The sequence below is a fragment of the Pan troglodytes genome, chromosome 4 (assembly GCF_028858775.2).
Source record: "Pan troglodytes isolate AG18354 chromosome 4, NHGRI_mPanTro3-v2.0_pri, whole genome shotgun sequence".
NCBI lineage: Eukaryota > Metazoa > Chordata > Mammalia > Primates > Hominidae > Pan > Pan troglodytes.
Genome location: NC_072402.2, coordinates 82,539,708 through 82,560,432, shown reverse-complemented (window position 1 = coordinate 82,560,432; position 20,725 = coordinate 82,539,708). Strand labels below are relative to the sequence as shown.

Here is a 20,725-nt window from a genome sequence, read left to right as displayed (position 1 = left end):
ATTGGACCGATCAGCACTCTGTAAAATGGACCAATCAGCACTCTGTAAAATGGACCAATCAGTAGGATGTGGGCAGAGACAAATAAGGCAATAAAAGCTGGCCACCCCAGTGAGCAGCAGCAACCTGCTTGGACCCCCTTTCACACTGTGGAAACTTTGTTCTTTCGCTCTTCACAATAAATCTTGCTGCTGCTCACTCTTTGGGTCTGTGTCATCTTTAAGAGCTATAACACTCACCGCGAAGGTCTGCAGCTCCATTCTGGAAATCAGTGAGACCACGAACCCACCAGAAGGAACAAACTCCGGACACATCTTGGCGACTACAAAGGGACTATCGCCAAGTGGTGAGTACCATTGGACCCCTTTCACTTGCTATTCTGTCCTATTATTCCTTAGAATTTGGGGGCTAAACACCGAGCACCTGTCAGCCAGTTAAAAGCAACTAGCATGGCCGCTGGACTAAAGACATGGGTGTCAGGCTTTCTGGGAAAGGGCTCTCTAACAACCCCCAACTCTTTGGAGTTGGGAGCGTTGGTTTGCCTGGAACCAGTTTCTGCTTTTCTTGTACTTCTGGGCTGAGCCGAGGGTTGACAGAAAGAAAAGCCATTCAGCTCTGGAGTCCCAACAAAAAGTTGGTTGACCCTGTAGCCATGAGGGGAACTCTCAAAGTCACGTCGCCCAAGTGAGACTTGACCATGTATCCTATCTATCCTCATCCTTGCCTCCTGGGTCCTAATGCCTGTCAGACAAACTTCCTTCTGTGTCTTTTCTGAGGCTAGTCCTGCTTCTAAAAACCACTCCCTTCTCTGGTGCTTTTCTAGTTTCTCTTATAAGAATGATTTCTAATATAAATGTCAGGACTCTGTTCTCTTCCTTAGGCACCCAGGCTCACCAATCAGAAAGACGTAATTTTTGCCCAAAGCCCCATCAGGGCAGCTGGTGGGGGGTTTACTATCTGGAATTTTAGGATCCCTCTTCAGACTTGCAGGCCTAACAAATTATATCCCTGAAGCTAGGATATGGGGAGCCTCAGAAATCATATCCTTCCTATCCATATGATGAGAAATGAGGAAAAAAGGTGTCACTCTTCCAACCCTGGAGATCCCTTCCCTCCCTCAGGGTATGGCCCTCCAAATTTGAGACATAACATTTTTATAGGACAAGGGTAAGTTTTAAGCAGAAAGTGCTTAGAACTCTAACAGGCTTATGAGAATGCATCAGTAAGGGCCACTAAATCTGATTTTTCTCGGACTTCTTTGTGGTCTAAAAGGAAAGGCAAGGGTGCAGGTTTTTGAGAATGTGTCAGTAAGAGCCACTAAATCCGACCTTCCTTGGTCCTCCTTCTGGACTAGGAGGAAAACTATTGTTTCTGCTGCTGCATCGGTGAGCACAACTATTCTGATCAGCAGGGTCCAGGGACTGTTGAGGGTTCTTGGGCAGGGGGTGGGAAACAAACCAAAACTGCAGACGTTTTTTTCTTTCACATGGGAAGCACTCAGGCCTCAACAGGCTCAACCTTGAAATGTATCCTAAGCCACTGGGACCAATTGGACCTGTGGACCCTGACAAAGAGGCAGCTGATTTTTTTCTGCCCTATGACCTGGCCCCAATATTCTCTCTCTGATAGGGAAAAATGGCCACCTCAGGGAAGTATAAATATTAATACTATCCTGCAGCTTGATCTTTTCTGTAAGATGGAAGGCAAATGGAGTGAAATTCCCTATGTCCAAGCTTTCTTTTCATTGAAGGATAATCCACAACTATGCAAAGCTTGCAATTTACATTCCACAGGAGGACATCTCAGCATACCTCCATATCCTAGCTTTCCTATAGCTCCCCTTCCTATTAATGATAAGCCTCCTCTAATCTCCCCTGCCCAGAAAGAAACAAGCAAAGAAATCTCCAGAGGACCACAAAAACCCCCAGGCTATCAGTTATGTCCTCTTCAAGTTGTAGGGAGAAGGAAATTTGGCACTACCTGGGTACATGTCCCCTTCTCCCTTTCTGATTTAAAGCAGATCAAGGTAGACCTGGGGAAGTTTTCAGATGTCCTACAGGGTCTAGGGCAAACCTTTGACCTCACTTGGAGATGTGTCATGCTATTGTTAGATCAAACCCTCACCTTTAATGAAAAGAATGTGGTTTTAGATGCAGCCCGAGAGTTTGGAGATACTTGGTATCTTAGTCAAGTAAACGATAGAATGACAGCCAAAGAAAGGGATAAATTCCCTACCAGTCAGCAAGCCATCCCCAGTATGGATCCCCACTGGGACCTCGACTCAAATCATGGGGACTGGAGTCACAAACATCTGCTGACCTCTGTTATAGAAGGAGTAAGAAGAATTAGGAAAAAGTCCATGAATTATTCAATGATGTCCACCATAACTCAGGGAAAGAAAGAAAATCCTTCTGCCTTCCTCGAGCAGCTACAGGAGACCTTAAGAAAATATACTTCCTTGTCACCCAACTCTCTCAAAGGGTCAACTGATCCTAAAAGATAAGTTTATTACCCAATCAGCCACAGATATCAGGAGAAAGCTCCAAAAGTGAGCCCTGGGCCCTGAATAAAATCTGGAGGCATTATTAAACCTGGCAACCTTGGTGTTTTATAATAAGGACCAAGAGGAACAGGCCAAAAAGGAAAAGTGAGATCAGAGAAAGGCTGCAGCCTTAGTCATGGCCCTCAGACAAACAAACCTTGGTGGTTCAGAGAGGACAGAAAATGGAGCAGGCCAATCACACTTGTTATCAGTGTGGTTTGCAAGGACATTTTAAAAAAGATTGTCCAATGAGAAACAAGCTGCCCCCTCACCCATGTCCACTATGCCAAGGCAATCATTGGAAGGTGCACTGCCCCAGAGGACAAAATTTCTCTGGGCCAGAAGCCCACAACCAGATGATCCAACAACATGACTGAGGGTGCCCGGGGCAAGCGCCAGCTCATGTCATCACCCTCACTGAACCCCAGGTACGTTTAACCATTGAGGGCCAGGAAACTGACTTCTCCTGGACACTGGTGTGGCTTCCTCAGTGTTAATCTCTTGTCCCAGACAGCTGTCCTCAAGGTCCGTTACCATCCAAGGAATCCTGAGACAGCCTGTAACCTGGTATTTCTCCCACCTCCTCAGTTGTAATTGGGAGACTTTGCTCTTTTCACATGATTTTGTTGTTATGCCTGAAAGTCCCATACCCTTATTAGGGAGGGACATATTAGCGAAAGCTGGAGCTATTATCTACATGAATATGGGGAACGAGTTGCCCATTTGTTGTCCCCTGCTTGAGGAGGGACTCAACCCTGAAGTCTGGGCATTGGAAAGACCATTTGGAAGGCCAAAAAATGCCTGCCCAGTCCAAATCAGGCTAAAAGACCACACCACTTTTCCTTATCAAAGGCAATATCCCTTAAGGCCTGAAGCTTATAAAGGATTACAGGATATTGTTAGACATTTAAAAGCTCAAGTCTTAGTAAGAAAATGCAGCAGTCCCAGCAACATCCCAATTCTAGGAGTACAAAAACCGAATGGTCAGTGGAGACTAGTGCAAGATCTTAGACTCACCAATGAGGCAGTAATTCCTCTATACACAATTGTACCCAACCCTTATACGCTGCTCTCTCAAATACCAGAGGAAGCAGAATGGTTCGCTGTTCTGGGCCTCAAGGATGCCTTCTTCTGTATTCCCCTGCACTCTGACTCCCAGTTTCTCTTTGCCTTTGAGGATCCAACAGATCACACATCCCAACTTACGTGGACAGTCTTGCCCCATGGCTTTAGGGATAGCCCTCATCTATTTGGTCAGGCACTAGCCCAAGATCTACGCCACTTCTGAAGTCCAGGCATTCTAGTCCTTCAGTATGTGGATGATTTACTTTTGGCTACCAGTTTGGAAGCCTCATGCCAGCAGGCTACTTGAGATCTCTTGAACTTTCTAGCTAATCAAGGGTGTATGGCATCTAAATTGAAAGTCCAGCTCTGCCTACAACAAGTCATATATCTAGGCCTAATCTTAGATAGAAGAACCAGGGCCCTCAGCAAGGAATGAATAAAGCCTATGCTGGCTTATCATCACCCTAAGACGTTAAAACAATTGTGGGGGTTCCTTGGAATCACTGGCTTTTGCTGACTATGGATCCCTGGATAAAGTGAGATAGCCAGGCCCCCTCTATACTATAATCAAGGAGACCCAGAGGGCAAATACTTATCTAGTATAATGGGAACCAGAGGCAGAAACAGCCTTCAAAACCTTAAAGGAGACACTAGTACAAGCTCCAGCTTTAAGCCTTCCCGCAGGACAAAACTTCTCTTTATATGTCACAGAGAGAGCAGGAATAGCTCCTGGAGTCCTTACTCAGACTTTTGGACAACCCCACAGCCAGTGGCATACCTAAGTAAGGAAATTGATATAGTAGCAAAAGGCTGGCCTCAGTGTTTATGGGTAGTTGCGGCTGTGGCAGTCTTACTGTCAAAGGCTATCAAAATAATACAAGGAAAGGATCTCACTATCTGGACTACTCATGAGGTAAATGGCATATTAGGTGCCAAAGGAAGTTTATGGCTATCAGACAACCACCTGCTCAGATACCAGGCACTACTGCTTGAGAGACCAGTGCTTTAAATATGCATGTGTGTGTGTGGCCCTCAACCCTGCCACTGTTCTCCCAGAAGATGGAGAACCAATCAAGCATGACTGTCAACAAATTAGAGTCCAGAGTTATGCTGCCTGAGAGGATCTCTTAGAAGTCCCCTTAGCTAATCCTGACCTTAACCTATATGCCGATGGAAGTTCACTTGTGGAGAACGGGATACGAAAGGCACATTATGCCATAGTTAGTGAGGTAACAGTACTTGAAAGTAAGCCTCTTCCCCCATGGACCAGAGCCCAGTTAGCAGAACTACTGGCACTTACCCAAGCCTTAGAACTAGGAAAGGGAAAAATAATAAATGTGTATACAGATATGAAGTATGCTTATCTAATCCTACATGCCCATGCTGCAGTATGGAAAGAAAGGGAGTTCCTAACCTCTGGGGGAACCCCCATTAAATACCACAAGGAAATCATGGAGTTATTGCATGCAGTGCAAAAACTCAAGTAGGTGGAAGTTTTACACTGCTGAAGCTATAGGGAAGGAGAGAGGAGAACAGCAGCATAAGTGGCTAGCAGAGGCAGTGAAAGACTAGCAGAGAGGAGAGGTAGGGGAAAGACAGAAAGTCAAAGAAAAGGAGTCAAAGAGAGACAGAGAAAGAGACAGAGGGAGTCAGAGAGAAAGAAAAGAGAGAAAGAAAGAGACAGAAAGTCAAAGAAAGAGAGAGAGGAAGAGACAGAGACAAAGAAGGAGTCAGAGAGAAAGAGATAGAAAGTCAAAGAGAAAGAAAGTGAGAAAGAGAGGTGGAAATAGTAAAGAAAAAACAGTGTACCCTATTCCTTTAAAAGCCAGGGTAAATTTAAAACGTATAATTTTATAATTGAAGGTCTTCTCCATAACCCTATAACATTAAAATACCACCTTGTTGTCAGTGTAAACAAGAGCATAGCCCAAAAGCACTGAGGCCACTGACAACCCATAGCCTTCCTATCAAAAATCCTTAACCCTGCAGGTTTCCTAACAGGGGATCTAAATCTTAACTAATCACCATACAAAGGTCCGACCAGACCTAGGAGAAACTCCCTTCAGGACAGAAGGATGGATGGTTCCTCCCAGGCCATTAAGGGAAAAAGACACAATGGGTATTCAGTAAGTGATAAGGGAACACTTGCAGAAGCAGTTAGGAAGATTGCCTAATAATTGGTCTGCTCAAATGTGCCAGCTGTTTGCACTCAGCTAAACCTTAAATTACTTACAGAATTAGGAAGGAGCCATCTATACCAATTCTGAGTTAATATGAACTGAACAAGTTCTTATTAATAGCAAAGAATCATTGAAATCTCAAACTTGCAAAGTTTTCAACAAAAGTAAAGTTTGCTGAAAGTTAACAGTGTAACATGTATTATCCTAACTTCTAATCTTGTGGAAATCAGACCCTATCAGTGCCCCTCAAAGCTGAAGTCCAACAGCATATGGCCATACAACTAATACCCCTATTCATAGGGTTAGGAATGGCCACTGCTACAGGAATGGGAGTAACAGGTTTATCTACTTCATTATCCTATTACCACACACTCTTAAAGGATTTCTCAGACAGTTTACAAGAAATAACAAAATCTATCCTTACTCTACAATCCCAAATAGATTCTTTGGCAGCAGTGACTCTCCAAAACCACTGAGACCTAGAACTCCTTACTGCTGAGAAAGGAGGATTTTGCACCTTCTTAGGGGAAGAGTGTTGCTTTTACACTAACCAGTCAGGGATAGTAAGATATGCCGCCTGGTGTTTACAGGAAAAGGCTTCTGAAATCAGGCAACGCCTTTCAAACTCTTATACCAACTACTGGAGTCAGGCGACATGGCTTCCCCCCTTTCTAGGTCCTGTGACAGCCATCTTGCTATTACTCATCTTCAGGCCCTGTGTTTTTAGACTCCTTGTCAAATTTGTTTCTTCCAGGATTGATGCCATCAAGCTACAGATGGTCTTACAAATGGAACACCAAATGAGCTCTACTAACAACTTCTACCGTGGACCACTGGACTGACCCACTGACCCTTTGGCTGGCCTAGAGAGATCTGCTCTGTAGGACACTACCACTGCCACTGCAGGGCCCCTTCTTTGCCTCTATCCAACAGGAAGTAGCTAGAGTGGTCATCACCCAATTCCCAACAGCAGTTAGGGTGTCCTGTTTAGAGGGGGGATTGAGCGGTGAAGCCAGCTGGACTTCCTGGGTTGAGTGGGGTCTTGGAGAACTTTTCTGTCATACAAGAGGGTTGTAAAACACACCAATCAGCGCTCTGTGGCTAGCTAGAGGTTTGTAAAATAGACCAATCAGCACTCTGTAAAATGGACCAATCAGCAGGATGTGGGCAGGGACAAATGAGGGAATACAAGCTGGCCACCCCAGCCAGCAGTGGTAAGCCACTCGGGTCCCCTTCCACGCTGTGGAAGCTTTGTTCTTTTGCTCTTCACAATAAATCTTGCTGCTGCTCTCTCTTTGGGTCTGTGCCATCTTTAAGAGCTGTAACACTCACCGCGAAGGTCCACGGTGCATTCTTGAAGTCAGTGAGACCGCAAACCCACTGGAAGGAACAAACTCCAGACACACTGTCATAGGTAAAGTCCCACAAAATGCTTGCATTGTTGCTTTGTCTACCAAACACCTAGAATAAGGAAGATAATAACAGAACCTAGCAGAGCTCCTGGCTATCTGGGAAGTATGCTTTATAAGGGTAAGAACTGTGCCTATGTTGTTTAAAGTAACAGAGATATCATGGTTGTTTATTACTGCAGCATAACCTTGTCTACACTGACTAGTGAAACATTTGGCTACAGAGCCTTTGAAGCACTTGCGATGTTTAAAATATTTCCTCCCTCGAACTTAGTAACTCAGAGCCTATGTCTTACTTTGTTAGCTGATGTGCTTCCAGAGAAACAGACAGATAGATAGATATGTCTATCAATCTGTGTATTTATCCATCTGAGAGAAATTTATCTTAAGAAACAGGCTTACACAATTGTGGATGCTGGCAAGACAAAAATCTAAAGAGTAGATGGGCAGAGTGAGGAATCAGGGAAGAGTTGCAATTTAAATTCAAAAAATATCTTCTGACAGAATTTCTTCTTCTTCCAGAGAGGTCAGTACTTTTCTATTAAGGCTTTCAATTAATTAGTTGAGGCCCATCCACATTCTGGAAAGTAATCTGCTTTATTCAAGATCTATTGGTTTAAATGTTAATTTCATCCAAAAACGCCTTCTCAGGAACATATAGAAAATGTTTGACCAAATATCTGGGTACCATTGCCTAGCCAAGCTGACACACAAAATTAACTGTCACAAATCCACTCCTTGTCAACTTGGTATTCATCTATCTATCTACCTACCTATATCATCTTTACATATATCCAGTTAAAACATACTTAATATTTAAATAAATAAGATCATAATTCCACCTACCATAATACAACTATCCTACTATCCTGAAAACAACCAAAAATACACTAACTTTTCCCCAGAAGAGGATGCAAAGTCCTTGGTTGGTGTTTACGTTTCTCTTTGGTATCTCATTATTCAATACTATGATGTAAAGTTAACAATACATGAACATTATGCTATAAAGTCAATACATCCTATATTACATGATGAAGGAATAAAAGAAGAAAGAAAATATATTTGTTGTAAACACAAATATATATTTATAACAAAATAAGGAAGAAATGCTCATGGCAATTACAATTCTAGTTTCTGTAACTGGTCACATGGTCATAGCCGGCATTTGTAACTGCTTACTGGAATAGACTCTCTCTATTAGAATTGCCTTGCCTGCATGCAATGCTTCTGTCAAAACTACCATCAATGGATTTATTAAATTCCTTATACACTGTCATGGTATCCACACAGCATTACTTCTGATCAAGAAACTTATGTCAAAGTAAATGAAGTATGGCAAAGCCATATTCATGGAATTCACTGGCCTTATCACACCATTCAGAAGCAGCTGGCTTAATAAAATGACAGAACAGCCTTTTGAAGATTCAGTTACCACACCAATTAAGTAACAATAAATGTAACGACTGGAGCAATGTCCACCAGGAGGCTTTATATGCTCTGAGTCAGCTTCCAATATATGGTTCTTTTTCTTCCATAGCCAGGATTCATGGGTCTAGGAATAAAGGAGTAGAAATCAGAGTGGTATCATTCACTATTTTCCCTACTGACCCACTATCAAAATTTTTGCTTTCTGTTTCCAACACCTTATTATCCACTGTCCTACAGGTCTTAGTTCCAAAGGAAGGAATGCTTTCACTAGGGGACACAACAATGATTCCATATAACTCATGTTAAAACTGCTGCTCTGCCACTTTGTTCTCCTCATGTCTCTGAGTCAGCATGCAAGGAAAAGAAGAGAGTTACTGTTTTGGCTGGGGTAATTGATCTTGACTACCAAGAAGAACATGGATGGATACTCCACAATGGAGGTAAGGAAGAGTATTTGTAGCATACAGGAGATGCCTTATGGTATCTCTTAGTGTTACCATGCCCTGCAATTAAAGCCATTGGAGAACTACAGCCCAAATCAGGCAGAACTTCTAATGGTCCACCCTTCTGGCTTTAATTACCTAACGAGTAAAGAATCATCACCAGTTGAGGTACTTGCTGAAGGCTAAGGGAATACCTAATGAGTAGTGGAAGAAAGTAGTTATAAATACCAGCTATGACCACGTGACCAGTTATTGAAATTAGGATTGTAATTGTCATAATTATTTCTTCCTTATTTTGTTATAAATATATATTTATGTGTATAAAAATATGTTTCCTTCCTTCTCTTATTCCTTTGACATGTAATATAGGATGTATTGACTTTATATCATAATGTTCATGTTTTGTTTACTTTACATCGTAGTACTGAATAATGAGATACCAAAGAGAAAAGTAAACACCACCCAAGGACTTTGCATCCTCTTCTGGGAAAAAGTTAGTGTATTTTTGGTTGTTTTCAGGACACAAGATCTTGTTTGACACAAGATCGCTGGCTGATAACTGGCATCATACCCAGGGAATGTTGCCAAACTGGGGTCTCATTATTGGTCTCTGCTATAGGCAAATTGGAGTCTTAACAGGTGTTGTAACCAGGTCAGTCTCAGTAAGTAGAAGTTCGTGTTGCTAAGGCCATGCATAACCTGAATCCCTGCCATCATGGCCACTTTGTTCGTGAGTCCATAGGGCAATGACAGAGGTGGTTAAGGAAAGAGACTGGCTGATATCCACAGAACGGGTTATCCTATCTACTTGACTATCAAAATTTTCCTCTGCTAAGGTGACCCTTTGGTCAATATTCACATAAGACAAAAATTTTCTTAACATTTTTTGCCATTCAAAGAGGACATACTTCTTCTCCAGACTTCCCTATCACTAATTTTTTTTTTTTTTTTAAAGACAGAGTCTCGCTCTGTCGCCCAGGCTGGAGGGCAGTGGCGCGATCTCGGCTCAGGGCAAGCTCTGCCTCCCAGGTTCACAACATGCTCCTGCCTCAGCCTCCCGAGTAGCTGGGACTACAGGCACCAGCCACCATGCCCGGCTAATTTTTTTTGTATTTTTCAGTCGAGACGGGGGTTCACCGTGTTAGCCAGGATGGTCTCGATCTCCTTTCCTCATGATTCGCCCCCCTCGGCCTCCCAAAGTGCTGGGATTACAAGCATGAGCCACCGCGTCCGGCCCCCTATCACTAATTTTTGAATCATGCTCCTTTCAACTTCCTGACCATACAACCAAACATTGGCTAAACCTCATGAATTGATGTAAAATTGCACTTCTGGTTATTTCTCCTTCCAAGCAAAATTAGTATCAGGGGAAAATCTTCAAAGTTCTGCCCACTGGGAAAATTCTATTTCACCATTGTCTTTCAGTAATGTCCCAGAAAAGGGCTGTAATGCTGCGGCTATTCACTTTCAGGTGTATCTGTACATCATTTAAAACCATCTGTATAATAGGACCAAGTCTTCTCTTCCTCTTTCAACTGATCATAGGAAACTCCTCATGAGGCCATAAATACAAGTACACATACCCATGCACACATATTTATCTTCCTTCTTTTGTGAACAACGACTGGTTTCTCTTATTAAGTACCATAGCAGATGTTTGTAAAAAATTTGTAATGGGACACAACAACTTTTATTATCAAATGCAAACTTTGTCGTTTTGTGTTTTAGCCTATACCTAACTCTCTGACCATTTTCAATGTGTTTCTTTCTTCTTGAATTCTGTGATTTACCTTCTGTGTAATTTTCTCTGCCCTGGACAATCTCTTTCATTATTGAGTGGGTTAAGTAGGCTTACTCAATAAATTTAAAAGTCACTAGCCCTAAACTTCCAAAATAAAACTCTTACTCTCTCATTAGTTTGGGCCATTTTTTGTCCCTCCATAATGCTTACTTTATTTATTTCTATAAATCACATAGTACTGTATTATTTTAACAATCATCACAGTTTTTGAGATTTTTCATCAGATTTTAAATCTCTTAGGACAGAAGCCACAAAATCATTGTCTTTTCATTCCCAGACTTGAGGCAATACCTAGGTATTTTGCAATGTTTAATATCTGGCACATGTTCAATACATTAAAAATTACATAAATAAAAACTACAACAAAAACATAAGAAATAAATGAAAGTAAAATGAAATAAAAAATGAAAAGGACAAGATGGTAAAGATCAGAAAAATATTATTAGAAAAGTTGGCTTTTTAGGCGTGCATATGAGTAAGTTGGATTGGGGTATGGAGAGATGGTGAGAAAGGACCTTGCTTGTTTTCATCTAGAAATTTCAATTAGGTACACATGGAGAATTTATAGAATTATAATATTTCCAACACAAGCAAGCACTACATATTATTTTTCTTGTAAAGTAAAAAACTCATCAATACAGATAAATCAGTGAAATTAATATATTTAGAACTCAGTTCATATAGACAAAATGAGACTGTAATTAGCTCTCTAAGTAAATCTGTAGGTCATTGGTAAAATTGACACAGAAAAAGGGGGAAAGGTGGAAAGGAGTTAGAAATGCATGAATGGTTAGACAAATATGTTCTGTGAGGTGTACTTGGAATCAATCACTATTAATATTGTTCAGTTAGGTGGGCAATTGTTTAACTAGACTGCTTTTCTGAACTTACCACTTGCTTTAGCCAATTTTTTCTATGTCTTTATTGATTGCCAATGAAATTGTCATTTTGACTAATGCATTTATTTAAGGGTATCAAGCAATGATGATCTTGTCCCTTTGTCTTGTAGAAAAGTGATGCCCCTCTGGATTTCAGAGAGAAGATATACAGAATAAAGGTATATTTAAAAAAAATATGATATGTGCAGAATAAGCAAGAAGAAGGAAGAGAAAAAAGGAAATGAAAATTTAAAAAAACCTGACATGGCATAAAATATTTAATTGATTGTTCCTATTTAAGATGTATCTATTGTCCTCTGGGTTTGATAATTATGTGATACTCATATCATTTCCTTAAATTTTATTTTCTTAGGAAACTTATGCAAGGTTCTACTTGGATGACAAGAAAGGGAGAAAGGATGGCTAAAATGCAAATTATGTAGTTGGATCACTCTTGATTCACTTTCTGGAGGCTTTGTGCCTCCCGTGGTGTTCTTCACCACTATAACACAGTGATCACCTCTCAAGGCACTCTTGATTATTACTTCCCTGCATGCATTCCTCAGTGATATTTTCTACTCTTCCTAATTTGACAAAGGGAAGTATTCCAAAAATCCTGACTAGTCACCTATCTTCACCTTGCCTCCTATGTCAGCTTTCTCACATTGTGGGCTTTTTTGTTTGTTTGTTTGTTTGTTTTCTGTTTTTACTTCTGCCCTCTAAATGTCTGGAGACTGAGAAGTAGCCTTTTCCCTTCCCTTCCCTTCCCTTCCCTTCCCTTCCTTTCTCTCCCCTCCTCCCCTCCCTTCCCTTCCTGTCTTTTCTTTTCTTTTTTCTTTTCTCTTTTCTTTTCTTTTTTCTTTTCTCTATTCTCTTTTCTTTTCTTACTTTTCCTCTTCTCTTCTCTCCTCTCCTCTCTTCTCTTCTCTTTCTCTTTTCTGTTCTTTTGTGAGACAGGGTGTCACTCTGTCACCCAGACTGAAGGGCAGTGGTGCAATCTCTGCTCACCACAGCCTCCACCTCCCAGGCTCAAGCGATTCTCCTGCCTTAGCCTCCCGAGTAGCTAAGACTACAGGCATGTGCCACTACTGCCCAGCTATTTTTTTTTTTAGTAAAGATGGGGTTTTATCATGTTCACCAGGCTGGTCTCGAACTCCTGACCTCAAATGATCCACCCACCTTGGCCTCCCAAAGTGCTAGGATTATAGGCATGAGCCACCATCACCAGCCAGTATTATTTTCTACCTGTAAGATGTCTTTTCCAGTTTGGCACATGTATTCATTAAGTGAAAGTTTAGTCTGACAACTGTATGACAGTGAAAAAAACTTTAGTCTCATTTTGTCCATGACATGGTAGGTCTTTGAGTAGCTTACTCTTATCATGCCATTTGCAGTAGACTGATTTACCACACTGTTGCATGTGATATGGTTTGGCTGTGTTCCCACCCAAATCTCATATTTAATTGTAGCTCCCATAATCCCCATGTGTCATAGAAGAGACCCGATTGGAGGGAATTAAATCATGGGAGTGGGCTTTTCCCATGCTGTTCCCCTGACAGTCAATAAGTCTCACATGATCTGATGGTTTTACAAAGATCAGTTCCCCTGCACATGCTCTCTTGCCTGCTGCCATGTAAGATGTGCCTTTGCTAGACTTTTGCCTTCTGCCATGATTGTGAAGCCTCCTTAGCCATGTGGAACTGTGAATTCATTAAACCTCTTTCTCCTTATAAATTACCCAGTCTCAGGTATTTCTTCATAGCAGTATGTAAATGGACTAATACTGTAAGTTGGTACTGGGAGTGGGGCACTGCAATTAAGAGACACAAAAATGTAGAAGCAACTTTGGAACTGGATAACAGTCAGAGGTTGAAACAATTTGGAGGACTCAGAAGAAGACAGGAATATGTGGGAAAGTCTGGAGCTTCCTAGAGACTTGTTGAAAATTTTTTATCAAAAAGTGCAGGCTGAGGTGGCCTCAGATAGAGATGAGGAACTTATGGGACCTGGAGCAAAGGTATTCTCGCTATGCTTTAGAAAAGAGACTGCAGGCATTTTGCCCCTGCCCTAGAGATCTTTGGAATTTTAAACTTGATATAGATGATTTAGGGTATCTGGCAGAAGGAATTTCTAAGCAGCAAAGCACTCAAGAGATGACTTGTGTGCTCTTAAAAGCATTCCGTTTTACTCATTCATAAAGATATGTTTTGGAATTGGGACTTATGCTTAAAAGTAAAGCAGAGCATAAAAGTTTGGAAAATTTGTAATAGAAAAGAAAAACCCATTTTCTGAGGAGCAATTTAAGCTGGCTACAGAAATTTGCATAAGGAACAAGGAGCCAAATGTTAATCACCAGGACAACTGGGAAAATGTCTCCAGGGCATGCCAGAGGTCTTAATGGCAGCCCCTATTATCACAAGCCAGGAAGTTTAGGAGGAAAAAATGGTTTCATGGGTCAGGCCTAAGGCCTTGCTGCCCTTTGTAGTTTTGGGACTTGGTGCTCTGCATCCCAGCCATGGATAAAAGGTACCAATGAAAGCTCAGGGCTGTGGCTTCAAAGGGTGCAAGCCCCATGCCTTGGTGGTTTACACATGGTGTTGAGCCTGTGGGTGCACAGAAGCCAAGAATTGAGGTTTGAGAACCTCTGCCTAGATTTCAGAGGATGAATGGGAATGTCTGGATGTCCAGGCAGAGGTTGTGCTGCAGGAAGTGAGCCCTTATGGAGAACCTCTGCTACAGCAGTGTGAAAGCAAAATGTGGAGTGGGAACCCCCATGCAGAATCTTTACTGGGACACTGTCTGAAGTCTTGAGAAGAGGACCATCATCCTCCAGACCCCAAAATGTTAGATCCACCAAAAACTTGCACTAGGTACCTGAAGAAGCCACAGATACTGAATGCCAGCCCATGACAGCAGCCAGAGCGGGGCTGTACCCTGCAAAGCCACAGGGGTGGAGCTGTCCAAGGCCATGGGAACCCACCTTTTGCATCAGTATGACCAAGATGTGAGACATGTAGTCAAAGGAGATCATTTTGGAGCTTTAAGATTTGACTGCCCCACTGGATTTTGGACTTGGACTTGCATGGAGCCTGTAGCCCATGTTTTGGTCAATTTCTCCCATTTGGAATGGGTATATTTACCCAATGCCTGTACCCCCATTTTATCTAGGAAGTAACTAACTTGCTTTTGATTTTACAAGATCATAGCAGAAGGGACTTGCCTTGTCTCAGATGAGACTTTGAACTGTGGACTTTTGAGTTAATGCTGAAATGAATTGTGACTTTGGGGGACTGTAGGTAAGGCATGATTGGTTTTGAAATGTAGGGACATGAGATTTGTGGGGGGCAGGTGTGAGATGATATGGTTTGGCTGTGTTCCTACCAAGATCTCATCTTGCATTGTAGCTGCCATAATTCCCAGGTGTTGTGGGACATATCTTGTGGGAGGCAGTTTAATCATGGGGGCAGGTTTTTCCCGTGCTGTTCTCATGATAGTCAATAAGTCTCACAAGATCTGATGGTTTTATAAAGGGCAGTTCCCTTGCACATGCTCTCTTGCTTGCCACTGTGTAAAATGTGCCTTTGCTCCTCCTTCACCTTCTGCCATGATTGTGAGGCCTCCTCAGCCATGTGGAACTTTGAGTCCATTAAACCTCTTTTTCTTTATAAATTACCCAGTCTAGGGTATTTCTTCATAGCAGTATGATAATGGACTAATACACCATGTGTTATTATTCTGCAGTTCTTCCACAAAAAGGTTGATCATTTTTTCCTGTCCTTTTTGTTTTTTGGTGGGAGAGAGTGCTTGGCCATGTGGCATTTTTTTGGCCAATGAAATATAAGGGAGAAATGATAGTGAGCCTGTTTCAAGCTTCAGCCTTCTTTTCCTCCTGTCTTCTGGACATCACTGTAAATAGAACATGCCAAGGTCTAATGGCTCAGGGAGGATGGCCCAAGGAGAATGAGACACATCCTCCATGGGGATCTACAACATTGAATAGCTGCCCCTAGATACCACAGTCAAAGCAGAATTGCCCTAGTCACCCACCTGTTTATGAGAATATGTGAGTGTTGGTTATGGAGTTGTGAAAGGATTTGTTATATAGCAATATGGCTTCATTAATTGACTAATGCACCCCTCTTATGTGCTCCTGTATTTCCTTCATTTAGCAATTTGCACTATATTTCAATTGCAAACTTAATTAATCATCCATCATCTTCTTGACAGCAATTTCAGAGAAATTAGAGGTTTATATCTGTCTCAATTCCCAATATGTCTGCTGTGCCTTTCATGGAGCTAGGCATAAAATAAATGTTCATTACATATTTGTTTAATTTAACTTTTACCAGATTGTAAGATTTTTATGGACAAGTATTTTGTTTTATTTACTTCTCATTTACTTTCAATCTGCAACCACAACACCTATATCACCTATTAAATAATATATTGTATATACACATATATGTGTGTGTATATATATACCCACATATACATATGTATTATATCTAAATAAACAACATATGTGAATAGGTGTATAGATAAATGTGTAGTGTAAGTTTAAGGTAAATCGGTTATAATAAACATGGCCAGATTAACAGGAAGAGTAGAAAGTGAGAAACAATACACAAATAATGACTAGACCGCATACAAAAACGGACATGTGAAACACAGTCTGCAACAACCTGCCCAGGAAATCAGCCTATTATTTACATAACCAGCTCAGGAAAGCCAAATTGCTGTAAGTGGGTGGTAGTAGGAAGTCAGTCTGCCATCCCTATGACAGTCCATGAAGCCAAACATTAACTCCTATAACAAGTGGCCTAAAATGACTAGGGCTTGATCTATAACTGACAGCTTTTCTAATTTTTGTCCCTGATTCAAACTTAAGACCAACCAAAGAAAGCCAAATATGAAACCTTAATCAATCATATAATATGACTGCTTCTAGTTAGACTACCTACTGTTTCCCATGCTAACAGCCACTGATCAGGGCACACCTGAAGCCTTCCCTTTTGTCCACTGTAAAACTTCCCCACTCCTCTACCTTCTCTGAAATCTCTGCTAAAATGCAAATAACAGTGGCTGACTCCCTTGCTATTGCAAGCTTTGAATAAACAGTCTTTACTTTTTCTAATTAGCTTGGACTTCATTTATTTCCAATGAGCTATCTGATTTTGTAGTCAACATTTTTGTCTGGTCACCTAGTTTTGACCTGCTGGATACAAAACAGGGCTCTAAGCTAAAATTGCTTATAGCAGAGAGAAAGGGCATGTAGAATGTGTAGGTCTGGGAGGACAAAGGCTGATAGATTTTTAGCTGTGTATATTTCACAGTTAAGGAACGCATGAAATATTTAAAAGGGAGAAAGATCTTGTATGGATTATGAAAAAGTCATACGAAACATATTGTAAAATATTGCTACTGATAATTTATATGAAAATATTTTATTTGAATAATACTTCTTATTGAGTTAAGATTGGAATACTGGAATTTGGAATTATACTGAAAAATACATGGTCTGTGAAAGTGACAGGAATGAGAAGAGTTTAGCTCCACACAAGGGCAGCATAACACTTGTAGAACACCATGCTGAAAGTGAATATGTGTATTTCATTTGATATGTATATGTAATCCTTCTTGAAGAGGGTCATTTACCTAAGAAAATATTGAAAAGGTTTTATTTTAGCAATAACTATCCCCGACAATGATGTGTTCAACTCCCATCTTTCCACTGGAAAAGCTTGCTTCCTTAACAATATCCCAGTTTACTTTCAGAACTTCTAGTCATTCTTTATTAAGCAGTCACTTTTATTATTTAGAATTTTATGAAACCTCAGTCTCATATTCATTTTGAACCTCTTGTCTTCACCTGCTAAGTCTAGACCAATAACATCTGAGTCTTGGAGTGGAGCGGTCATGTGGTCTGCTCTTTAGCAGCAACTTTCCTCCCTGCCTCTGCCCTGTTCTTGACCCTCAGGAAGAGTCCTGGGACAGGGAAAAGACAGACTCCTCCCTGACTATATAAGCTGATAGCTCCCCACCTTTTTGGGTGTCACTAGTAATATAAAAAATAAACATAAAAATAAAAATCAACTGATGCTAAAACGTTTAAATTGTAATATAAAATTAATAACTTTTATAGGATAAAACATACGTTTTAAAATCCATCACTTAGGTAAATAAATGTATGGACTTAATTAGATTTCCTGTCAGAAAAATCAAAAGCAGTATTTTAATATCGTACAGTTTTACATATTTTTTCTGATTAACTAAAGAATAATCTGTTAATTTTAATGTGTTAACCTATGCAATTGAGAAATGAATCCCAAGCTAGCAGATAAAAAACTAATAACCAAATAATTTATCTTTAATTTTAGTTACTACTATAGTGCAAACATTTTTTGGAGAATCAAATGATCTTATCAATCAATTTGACTATACCTTCTCATCCTTCACTCTTTTTTCTACCCAAATTTTAAAAATTAAAATAAAACACTGGAAGCATAGACACATTAGAATCACTTACAAAATAAAACTCAGTGAGGAAATCAGTTCACTTCTTTACCTCCATGAAAACAAATATGCAAAACATGCACTTATATAAATGTTAGATGCTTTTTATATCCAGAGTTTCTAAGTTAAAAATAAGTTGTTAATAACTATACATAGCATTTTCCCTAAGTATGTTAAAGTAAGTCAATAAAAATACTTTAATCTTTAAATTATTAGGTTCAATTATTTAGATGAAGGTATAAAATGTACTTTCCACAAACATGATGTTGGCCAGAATCACAACAATCAGAGCCAATAAATATCCTTTTGTATTAGTTGAGAAGTTATGGAAGGCAGCCATTCTCCATGGAGACCGAGAGATTTGCACTTTGCTTGTTGTCATTGTATCAAGAGCATAAACACAAGGACTGGGATCCAACAGCAGCACGTGGAGAAGATACCTTCTTGTGAAGAATTAAAGGTTGGGTGAAGTGTAAAATTTGTATAATTGATAAAACCTTGGACTAGACATACATAGGTGTAAGATAAATGGAATTTCTTTTTTCCTCTCTCTTTCTTTCTCTTTCTTTCTTTTTCTTTCTTTCTCTCTTTCTTTCTCTGTCTCTTTCTTTCTTTCTTTCTTTCTTTTTCTTTCTTTCTTTCCTTCTTTCTTTCTTTCTTTCATCTGTGATTCCAAGTTTAAATCGAGGAACGCAAGTAAAATTTCTATTTTCAGCACCAGGGAGAGTTCCTCGCTCCCAACAGACAATTTTTTTTTTTTTTAATACTTTAAGTTCTGCGATACATGTGCAGAACGTGCAGGTTTGTTGCATAGGTATACATGCATCATGGTGGTTTGCTGCTTATTTGTTTGTTTAGGCCATAGGAGAAAGTCAGGAAGTCTCTAAATTTTTGTCAGTGACTGAAAGTGAAGAATGCAGAGAAAAACACCTGAGTGAAAAAGGTTTTTAGTTTAAAAAATAGTCTGCATTGTGCTTTTATTATAGTTAAAAATAACCTATATTATTAACTGAATTAATATAAACTTAACTCACGACATAGAATGGAATTTTTTATAGCTTTGATTTTATGATTAAAATATAGTATTTGGACTGGAATAATCGTTTGCCTAGGTTGTTGATTAAAATTCTGTCATCCAAAAGCTGGCTTTAGAAAGACATCACAGATAGATATAGTGCCATTAATTATGCTTTAGTTGAGTAATTATTGGCCACTGTGGAATACTCATTTCAGATCACCACGAAGGCTTTCTTGGAATAGAAGAAAACGTGAATCTGGACTAATTTTTTATATTTTTACTTAATTTACAATGTAAAATATTTTGCACTACTAGACATTTGAACTAATGGCTAGTATCTGCTTCTCTTTTCTTTTTAATATTATAATCAAATACATGTGAGAGAAGATTAAGAAACTAAAGAAAGAGTAATTAGTAAGTTGATAGGTTAGCAAGTCTCCCACAGTATAATTACTGCAACTAGTTAATGAAGACATACTTACAGTTCCAAAAATGAATTTGTATTTCATACATTTTCTTTTAAGATTTATTCTTCTTTTACTACTCCTTCTATTTCTCCTCTTTTCTCTCTCTAACCTCCTTTCTCCCACCCTCTCCTCCTCACTTTACTTTTCCTCTTTCACCTCCTCTAATTTCTTTTATAAACTATATTAGAATGTAAGCCCTATATAGAACAGAATCCCTATAATAGATTATAACATAAAGCCAAAAGTGAAAGTGTTTGATAATGACTCTTCTCCAAAAGTATGCATACAAAGATGTATTGATATGAGAATATTCTGTGCTGACTATTCTTGTTTGATTATAGTCAATCTCCTTTCTCACCTAAAGTCTTTTCTGTACTCTACTATCTGCCTAAAATGTTCTACCATCCCCTTCTTACTTTTACATGATCAATTTCATCTGTCTTTCAGTTCAGCATAATGCCTTCTAGAAAGACTTGCCTAGCTTCTTAACCTCATCAGATAGGAAGTCCTCTTTTATGATCCAATAACTTTCTGGGATTATTTTCAGCATTATATTTAACTCACTTTTAAATAACTATTTGTTTATACATCTTTTCCCACAAAAGTATAGACACCTTTTGAGAATAAATATTCTTTTTTTGAGACAAAGTCTCACTCTGTCGCCCAGGCTGGAGTGCAGTGGCATGATCTAGACTCATTGCAACCTCCGCCTCCCGGGTTCAAGAGATTCTTCTGCCTCAGCCTCCCAAGTAGCTAGGATTACAGGTGCCCACCACCACACCGAGCTAATCTGTATATTTTTAGTAGAGACGGGGTTTCACTATGTTGGCCAGGCTGGTCTCAAACTCCTAACCTCAGATGATCCACCTGCCTTGGCCTTCCAAAGTGCTGGGATTACAGGCATGAGCCACCATGCCCAGCCGAGAATAAATATTTTTAAATTATTCTTATTTTATTTAGAATTTTGTATGGTACCTGATACA

General features: G+C 40.0%; 1 long non-coding RNA gene across 2 annotated transcripts; it reads left to right on the top strand.

Moving 5' to 3' along the window:
• Positions 1 to 111: 111 nt before the first annotated feature.
• On the top strand, positions 112 to 13,478 carry LOC104006479 (uncharacterized). 2 transcript variants are annotated; one of them, XR_680226.5, is made up of 4 exons: positions 112 to 344; positions 6,540 to 7,199; positions 8,860 to 9,062; positions 11,876 to 13,478. It is a non-coding gene; the product is annotated as an uncharacterized LOC104006479 (long non-coding RNA). The 2 variants fall into 2 exon arrangements; XR_010157266.1 differs by having other exon boundaries at positions 8,860 to 13,478.
• The last annotated feature ends 7,247 nt before the right edge of the window (positions 13,479 to 20,725 follow it).